Source organism: Macaca mulatta, chromosome 16 (assembly GCF_049350105.2).
Source record: "Macaca mulatta isolate MMU2019108-1 chromosome 16, T2T-MMU8v2.0, whole genome shotgun sequence".
Lineage (NCBI taxonomy): Eukaryota > Metazoa > Chordata > Mammalia > Primates > Cercopithecidae > Macaca > Macaca mulatta.
In genome coordinates, this window is record NC_133421.1 from 66,620,630 (window position 1) to 66,630,108 (window position 9,479).

The 9,479-nt window shown below is 52.1% G+C and overlaps 1 protein-coding gene across 3 annotated transcripts in view; it reads right to left on the bottom strand.

Annotated features, from left to right (window-relative positions):
• Positions 1-9,479, bottom strand: part of STAT5B (signal transducer and activator of transcription 5B) — a 91,501-nt gene that overhangs the window by 80,768 nt on the left and 1,254 nt on the right. The window lies entirely within an intron of this gene.

The window sequence follows — 9,479 nt, forward strand, 5'->3', positions numbered from 1 at the left end:
ACTAACCCCTAGCTCTCTGGCAACCTCCCTGACAGTCACTGCCCATGCATGATGTTTTGACACTCAGGCGCTCCATGTTCTCCGTATTTCTTTTTTCTTTCCTTTTCTTTCTTTTTTTGAGACGGAGTCGCTCTCTGTTGCCCAAGGCTGGAGTGCAATGGTGAGGTCTCAGCTCACGGCAACCTCCGCCTCCCAAGTTCAAGTGATTCTCCTGCCTCAGCCTCCTGAGTAGCTAGGATTACAGGCGCATGCCACCACATCCGGCTAATTTTTGTATTTTTTTAGGGGTTTCACCATGTTGGCCAGGCTGGTCTTGAACTCCTGACCTTGTGATCTGCCCGCCTCAGCTTCCCAAAGTGCTGGGATTACAGGCGTCAGCCTCCGCACCTGGCGCATGTTTCTCTTTCTTGTGAGCTTTCATCCCTGCACCATGCTGTTCCCTCTGCCTGGAATGTCCTGCCTTCTTGATGCCTGCAATTCCGTGACATTTGCTTCAGGCAGCATGACCTCCCTCCTTGTTTCCCACTGCGTTGTTCATGCCTCTATTACAGCGCTTCTTGTGTTGAAGGACAATTTCATGTTTTCATGTTTCTGTCTCTATCCCCAAGGGCAGACACAGTATCTTATTCACTTTTAAATCCCCCTACTCATGTTCAAGCCCAGAACAGACACTCAATAAATATTTTTGGTACAAATCTTATGCTCTAGGAATGGAAATGGAGGCTACAAGGACTATGCAGTCATTAAGAGTACAGGGTCTAGCCCAGTGTGGTGACACACACCTGTGGTCCCAGCTATTGAGGAGGCTAAGGTGGGAGGATCACTTGAGCCCGGAAGGTCAAGGGTGTGATTATTGTTATTTTTTTTTTTTTTGGAGACAGAGTCTCACAAAAAAACGTCTCAGTGTGGTGGCACAATCACAGCTCACCGCAACCTCCTGGACTCAGCAATCCTCCTGCCTCAGCCTCATGAGTAGCTGGGACCACAGATGTGCACCACTACTCCCAGATAATTTTTTTAAATTATTGTAGGCTGGGCGCGGTGGCTCACGCCTATAGTCCCAGCACTTTGGGAGGTGTTCAAGACCAGCCTGGCCAATATGGTGAAACCCCGTCTCTACTAAAAATACAAAAATTAGCTGGACGTGGTGGCATGCGTCTGTAGTTCCAGCTACTCAGGAGGCTGAGGCAGGAGAATTGCTGGAACCCGAGAGGCGGAGGTTGCAGTGAGCCGAAATTACGCAACTGCACTCCAGCCTGGGGCGACAGAGTGAGACTCCATCTCAAAAAAAAAAAAAAAAAAAGATTTGTAAAGACACGGTCTCACTATATTGCCTGGGCTGTTCCAGAACTCATGGCTCAAGCAGCCGTCCCCCCTCAGCCTCCCAAAGTGCTGGAATTACATTTGTGGGCCACTGTGCCCAGCCTGAAGCTGTAATGAGCCATGATTGTGCCACTGCTCTCCAACCAGGGCGACAGACAGTGTGAGACCTGTCTCAAAAAAAAAAAAAAAAAAAAGTACAGGTTCTCAAACCAGACTCTGTCAATTCCTTGAGCCAGGTAATCTTGAGTGTGTTTTCCTCTATCTTCTTGTTTGTAATGTGGTGATAGAGATAGTACCTACCTCATCGGGTTGCGAGAAGTAAGTGTTTACTACACGTAAGGTGCTTCCCTGTAAAGCACTATATAGTGGTTAACTATTACTGTGGTGTTTAGTAGCAGCTAAGATGAATACTCCTCTTCCCAAGACCCGCCAAGGTCTAGGACTCAAGCCAGCTGGTTTGTTTAAATGTCCTGAAGGGGACCAGGCGCGGTGGTTCACACCTGTAATCCCAGCACTGTAGGAGGCTGAGGGTGGATCACCTGAGATCAGGAGTTCAAGACCAACCAACATGGAGAAACCGTCTCTACTAAAAATACAAAATTAGCTGGGCATGGTGGTGCCATTACAGGATTACATGCCTGTAATCCGAGCTACTTGGGAGGCTGAGGCAGGAGAATCACTTGAACCTGGGAGACGGAGGTTGCGGTGAGCCAAGATTGCACCATTGCACTCCAGCCTGGGCAATAAGAGCGAAACTCCATCTCAGAGAAAAAAAAAAAAAAAAATGTCCTGAAGGGTGGGTGGGAATGCCTCTTGATTCTTCCATCTCTAGGCACATCTCTGACTGATGGTCACCGGCACCAAGCTAGACCTGGCTGAGCTAGACCTGGCTGGGTGTGTGCACAGATGCCAAGGACAGAACGTTCTGGGTGACTACCTCAGCAAAACAGAATGTTGTCATCCTGGGACGGGAAGGCCTGACACCTGCTTCTCTGCTTGACAGTTCTGATGGGGTGAGACCCTCTTCTTCTAGGCCTCGGGAACATATTCCCTTAAGTTGAGGGGACACCAGACTTAAGACATGACAGAAAGAAAGAAATTGAACAGGAAGCTAGGATCCTGAAAGACCCCACAGTCCAACCCAGAGGGAATGACCCAAAGAGGTACCTGGAGATGCAGCAATGTCCACTGGAGGGCCTCATCCCTTAGTGCACTGGCCTGAGCCAGGAGAGAGGCTTGGGGGAAGAGCCTGGGGGTCTAGTCCGCAGCTCTTGTCCATGCATGCCCCTGCTCTCATCCAGGACTGCCCGCAGCCTCCTCCCCTCTCTCTCTCATGGATGAACACATGGCTCTCAGAGCAGACAGCTCCCCTACTTCACATCTTCCCTCACTCCTGCCTCAGAGATCATGAGGTCATTTTCTGGGAACATCATTGAAGCCACAACCATGATCCCCTGCGGCCAGAAACCAGAGACCTTTGTTATTGTGGCTTCCCTCCTGCATCCCAGGAGTCAGGCTGACCCTGGGCGACCACTGGCCACACATTTGCTAAGAAAGGGCACTGTGGGAACATCCTTTTTTCCCTATGGAGATGAATCCTTCCATAGGGGGATAGGTCAGTACAGGACCCTGGAGCCATGTGGATACGATATAGGACACTCAACAGATAAGAAGGTGGGGCCACCAGATCTCCAAGGCCTCAGAATGGCGTGGCCTCGGTTTGGAACGGGCTCTGCAGTTTTGGAGGGCTCTGTCAGTGCCCCTGCTTACTTCTGCCAGAGAATTGGTGGTGAGAAGTTAGATCTGGTTCTAAATCCCAGCTCTGCTAACTTACTAGCTGTGTGACTTTGGTCTAGGTACTTAATGTCTCTGAAGACCTCAGTTTCCCATCATGTGTAAGTCATAGTGCGGAGGTAAAGTGTAATATCTGTTTTAAATGCACAGAAGGATTCTGTGCATTTAAAAGCACAAAAGACCCTAGCAACTGTTGTTGCCCTTCCAGAAAGGCCCTGGGGGACAGGAAAGGGCAGAGACTAACTTTTCACCACATACCCTTTTGAATCTTTTGTTACAAAATACATACCCCATGTGCAGATGCTCCCTATTAAAACATTAGGAAAATGGACAGTTTTTTTAAAGGAAAAAGGAGAGTATTTGTGAAGGCAACTAAGCACTGTGCCTGGCACTTGATAAAAAAGTATTTTCTGTCTTTCTTTCCCTCAGCCCAATCCCAGCCAGTGTGCTGGGCCAGGAGAGAGCCGGTGCTTTGTCACATGGAGGGGAGGGGAGAGGGCAGGAGCGATGGATGTGCAGATGCATGGAGGACTCGCCACCTGGAGAGTCTCACACACCCGCTCTCAGTCTTGCTCCTGTGTGTCTCACCGATCTGAGCTCCCTTCCAGTCAGAGCTAAAGGCTAAAGGGTTGGCTCTCTGGAAAGGCCAAGGATCCCCAACCCCGCCTCTTGGGACAGGGTCACTGGGCCCTCTCCACCCAGAGTCCTGGGGAGATGCAGCATTATCCAGGGAGGGTGGGGCACACACAGAGGAGGGAGCAGAGTGCCACTGCAGCCAGTATCTTGCTGGCTTGCTGGGCAGGTTAAGAACTCAAAATTCAGCCCAGCACCAGGCAAAGATGAGGCTGCTGCCGCCACTGCGGGTGGAAAAGCAGGTCAGTGGGACCAGAGCAGGCAGAGGCCAGGGCAGCCGGAGGGGAGCCTTCTGGGAACCATGGTGGGGGTGGTCAGTGAACAGGGGGCTGCCCTGAACTGTCAGAGCTCCGGAAGTTCTGTGCTGTTTTAGGGGCCTTCATTAATCCAACAAATATCTATGAAGCCTCTATTGTGGACAAGCAGTGGGACATAGCCCTTTAGGCAGTGTGTTAGGGCCATAAGAAGGGGCCTGTAATACAGGTGGGATTGAAGGGCAGAGGAGAACACACCCAGCTCTACTGGCCAAGGCCTCTGAGCACCCACAATGCACCATGCACTGACTCTTTTTTTTTTTTAGACAGAGTCTCACTCTGTCACCCAGGCTGGAGTGCGGTGGTGCGATCTCAGTTCACTGCCACCTCCGCCTCCCAGGTTCAAGTGATTCTTCTGCCTCAGCCTCCCAAGTAGCTGGGATTACAGGCATCTGCCACCACACCTGGCTAATTTTTTTATTTTTAGTAGATACAAGGTTTCACCATGCAGAGTCTGCGCCAGGTTGGTCAGGCTGGCCTCAAATTCCTGACCTCAGGTGATCCACCCGCCTCAGCCTCCCAAAGTGCTAAGATTACAGGCATGAGCCACTGCGCCCGGCCTGTGACTGGGTCTTAACAGAAATCCCAGCAGCGGGTCTTGCTATTTCTTTACAAGTGGAGGACGCTTAGATCCAAGAGGCAGACTCACTCATTCAAGATCCTACAGCAGAGCCAGGGTCTGCACCAGGACCTTATGACTCCAAAGCCTTTGTGTTTTCCTCTAGGCCACACTAACCCTAGGAAAGATGAGGCCAATTTTACCAGGTGGCCAAGGGAGGAATGACATTCCAGGTAGATGGAATGAAAGGGGCTAGTGCTTAGAGTTGAGAGGCCAGTGTAAGGGGAACGGCCTGGCTGAAGCACTTTTTTGAGGCTTGGAGCAAGGAAGATGTGGGTAGATCTGAGACTAAAGAAACGAAGAAACAATGAGAAACAGATTGTACAGAAAGGAATCCCTTCCAGTCATAACAAAGGAAAGTGGCAGTATACTGGAAGGTGTCGTGGAAGATGCTCAGCCCCCTCGCACACAACCCTCAGAGGGCTTGAGATCGGGTCCTGGGCCGGCCGAGGCACAAAAGATTTCTTGTTGGGCTGTAAGGAGGAGAAACTAGCTCAGCGGGAAGAGAGGCCTGATAGTCATCATGGATGAGGATGAGAAGCCAGGTTTGACCCAGGGCCGTCCAGGACACTGCCAATTCCACTCAGCTGCCTGGCTCTGTGTGCCCTCTCTCGTCTCTCCAGGATCCTGGGCCTGGCCCTGCGATGAGGGGGCTGCAAAGAGTGGGCTCCTCCTGCCCACCTGACTGGCTGGGAAATGTGAACCTGGCACAGACTCTGCATCCTCTTCTCTTTGTCCAGAAAGAAACCGGCCTACAAGCCTCTCCCCCAGGCAGGCAGGCTGGGCAGCTGGGCAGAGGAGGCAGGACTCCCCTCCTACCCACCCTGTCCAGCCCCACACCCTTCCCCTCACGCTATTCCCAGAAACAGAGGACAGTCACTATGCCTCAGGCAGGATGGCCTGTGTTCTCTTGGTGACTTCATTGTAAGGCGACTTCCCTGAAGAGTGGTGGATAGGGGACAGCTGCAGGAACGGGCTTCACCCGAACTCCAGCAGCTCCTTCCCTTCCCCCAAATGTGCAAGAATTCCTCACCCTGTTCATATAAACACACACCCTCCCTAGGTCCTGCTCTGTCTTCATGGACAAGAACAGGGGTGGCATTTCTACAGGGAGGTCCCAGGGCCTGGCCTCAGAGGTGGGGCGTACTCTGAGCATGGGCCCATGGCCCCACTTCTAGAAGCCTTCTCCGGAGGGGCTGGCGTGCAGGTAGACTGTCCAAGCAGAGGCAAGGTGGGGGTGAAGCGGATGTTTAAGTGCTCCAGAGCTTCTCCCCCTCTGCCGCAGGGCAAAGAGATACTTCCTAGAAAGCCTCCAGCTTTCTTGGGAAGGCTGTTCACCCCCACCCCACCTCCCCTCTGGCTCCCATGTAACAGGAACTCTCCTTGAAGAAGGGACTTGGAGCACAGGAAACAAAGGCATCTCTGTACACCTCCCTCCACCCCCAAGGAAGGTCAGGTCAAGGTGACCTCAGTCTGTTCTCCCCAGGGTAGGGGCATGGGCAGACCTGATCGCCAAGGGCAAGGTAGAAAGGGGACCTGGGATAATTCTCTCTTTTTCTTTTTTGAGATGGAGTTTCACTCTTGTTGTCCAGGCTGGAGTGCAATGGCGCAATCTCAGCTAACTGCAACCTCCACCTTCCTGGTTCGAGCGATTCTCTTGCCTCAGCCTCCCAAGTAGCTGGGATTACAGGCATGCGCCACCACGCCCAGCTAATTTTTGGATTTTTAGTTCAGAAGGGGTTTCACCATGTTGGCCAGGCTGGTCTTGAACTCCTGACCTCAGGTGATGCACCTGCCTCAGCCTCCCAAAGCGCTGGGACTACAGGCGTGAGCCACCGCGCCTGGCCCTTTGGGATAATTCTCTTAATCCATAAACTCAAACCCACCTTCATGTAAGTGTGCACAGAGCACACTGTCCCACTCAATAGAGCAGAGGTGTAGGCTGGGTGAGAATGGAGGTGCTATGCTCCACACCACAGAACAGTGGTGGGCTAGCCCAGCCCAGGGAGGCCTCTTCACTCTCCTGGTGTGTGCCGGGCTTGGGGAACCCTAGAAAGGTTATACTGAGACCCTGCTAACAAGGCCCGGCAACTTGGATCCTGGTGCCATATGTGCACTTACTGGCCAAACAGCTTTGGGCAGGTTTCTTTCATGGACTAATCAAAGGGTGTGATTCTGGCTCTGACTGCCTTCAAGGTTATTGAAAGGATCCATTGAGTTGAAGAGCACAACCATGTTTGTACACAAATGCGCCTCAATGTAGTTCAGGATACGAATATAGTGTGCCAACTGCAGCCTAGGCTGCAGACTATTATTATTCCTAATAAAATATAGGAGGTCTTCTTTTGGAGAATATATTTCTTTTTTTTTTTTTCTTTTTTCTTTTCTTTTTTTTGAGACGGAGTCTCACTCTGTTGCCCAAGCTGGAGTGCAGGGGCGCAATCTCAGCTCACTGCAACCTCCGCCTCCCGGGTTCAAGAGATTCTTGTGCCTCGGCCTCCCAAGTAGCTGGGATTACAGGTGCGTGACACCACGCTCAGCTAATTGTTTTATATCTTTAGTAGAGACGAGGTTTCACCATGTTGGTCAGACTGGTCTCAAACTCCTGGCCTCAAGTGATCCTCCCACCTTGGCCTCCCAAAGCGCTGGGATTATAGGAGTGAGCCACTGCACCCAGCCTGGGGAATATATTTCTGTAAGATTTCTAAAATCCTTCCTCACTCCCCATCTAATGCTGTGACTTGGATTTGGGGGTGAAGAGCAATTAGGGGCAAGGAGGCCAGCCTCGGACCCCAGCTCAGTAAGACCCTCGACAGTTTCTGATCTTCCTGAACCCCCATCCCATGGCCTCAGTTTTCTCCTCTACAGTCTGGTTCCCCAGAACCACCAGGGTACTTTGTGGTGGGAAATCGCAGAGGCCAAACCAGGGGACTGAAAGCAAAAAGAAACCCCAAATTTGACATTTTCAGGTAGTTGTGTTATCTCGAGCCACGACTACAGTCACCTCTTCCCCTAACCCAACTCTGACACCCTTCCCTCTACTCCCTTGGGTGCCCCTTGCCCATCCTGGGAAAGTTCCGCAGCTCCTCCTCCTCCCCACTGCATCTCAAAGGGAGAACAGGCACAAAGAAATGGAGAGAAACTTAGACAGAATCAGAGAACGAGATGGAGACCTAATGAGACAGGGAGAGACACAGAGAGAATAAAAGCCAGAGGAGGGGCTGGGCGCAGTAGCTGATGTCTGTAATCCCAGCACTTTGGGAGGCCGAGGCGGGCGGGTCACCTGAGGTTGGGAGTTCAAGACCAGCCTGACCAACATGGAGATACCCTGCCTCTACTAAAAATACAAAATTAAAAATACAAAATTAGCCAGAAGCGGTGGCATATGCCTGTAATCCCAGCTACTCGGGAGGCTGAGGCAGGAGAATCACTTGAACCTGGGAGGCTGAGGTTGCTGTGAGCCGAGATCGAGCCATTGCACTCCAGCCTGGGCAACAAGAGTAAAACTCTATCTCAAAAAAAAAAAAAAAAAAAAAAATTGCCAGAGGGGGAAATATGCAATGAAATACACAGATATTTGGGGCCTTATAGTCAGAAACCAAATGAGGAGACTGTCAAACAAGGGCACAGCCACTGGGCACAGGGTCAGGGGGTGGGTGGCATAGGAGGGCTCTGAAAACACAGCCACACACCCTTTTAGGCCCATCCTTCCCGTTCTGTTCTCTGGCATCTCAATGCTAGCTTTTTAGGACCTAGGACTACCCACACTAAAGCCAAGCCCAGCCCAACCAAGACAGATGTTTGGTGGGTAGGGCTGCCTGCTGGAGCAACAGGCCTCTGCAGGCCCTGGAGGAGGAGTCTAGAGAGGCGGCTGCCTGGAAGAGAGCAGGCAGGACCCCCTCTCTTAAGCAGGCACCCCCACCCCGTCAGGTGCCCAGATGTCAGTGCATGGCAAGGGTGGCCCTCTGCCCTCCAGACCTGGCCGAGAGGACTTGAAAACCTGAGGAATCTGCTCCCATCAACTGACTTCCACACCTGCCTGAAGGGAACTGCTGGAGGGCACAGGTGCCAAGTGGGACCCACCCAAATGTGGCAATGGGTTTGTATCCAGCCACCAACAGGCTGCATGACAGTGGCGAAGTCACTTCCCCCCTCTGGCCTTTGTTTTTCCACTTGTAAATCATCTTTATGGTCATTTCCAGCTGTGGCACTTGGCTTCCATTCCAGGTGACCCCCTAGCTCTGTGTCTGACCCTCCCCTGCCAAATCCATTGCTCAGAGTGGGAAAGGAGAGGAGAGGGGCTATACTTCCTCCTCCCTGGGGCCCCCTGCAGAGTATCTGGGAAGCAAGGCTTCCCTACATCCTCCATGCACCCCCTTAGAGTTTTCAATTCCTTTCCTCGTGATCCTGCCAACGAAGACACTGTGACCACACAGGGAAGGTGGGGAGAACCCAGACATTTTGGCTTCTGCAGCTTTAAAGTTCTTTTTTTTTCCTCTGAAGTTAAAAGAATGAAACCGGGAGAGGTAGTAAGGGGCAAGAAGGGAGAGTGGGAATGGAGAGAAAAGGGCAGCTCTGAGAAGCAGATGGGGAGGGAGGCAGATGAGATGCACCCGCCCCCCACCCCCAGCCCAGGACATGAAGTCTTGGCTCAGCTGTGCTGTGAGTGGGCAGCTGGGCTGGCCCCTCCTCTGGTGCTGCCAACCCGCTGCCAGGCAGAGGGGAGGCCCAGAGGAGAGGGAAGCTGGGCAAAGGGGATGGAAGGCGTCCAGCCCGACCTTACCAAACCCCTTGGG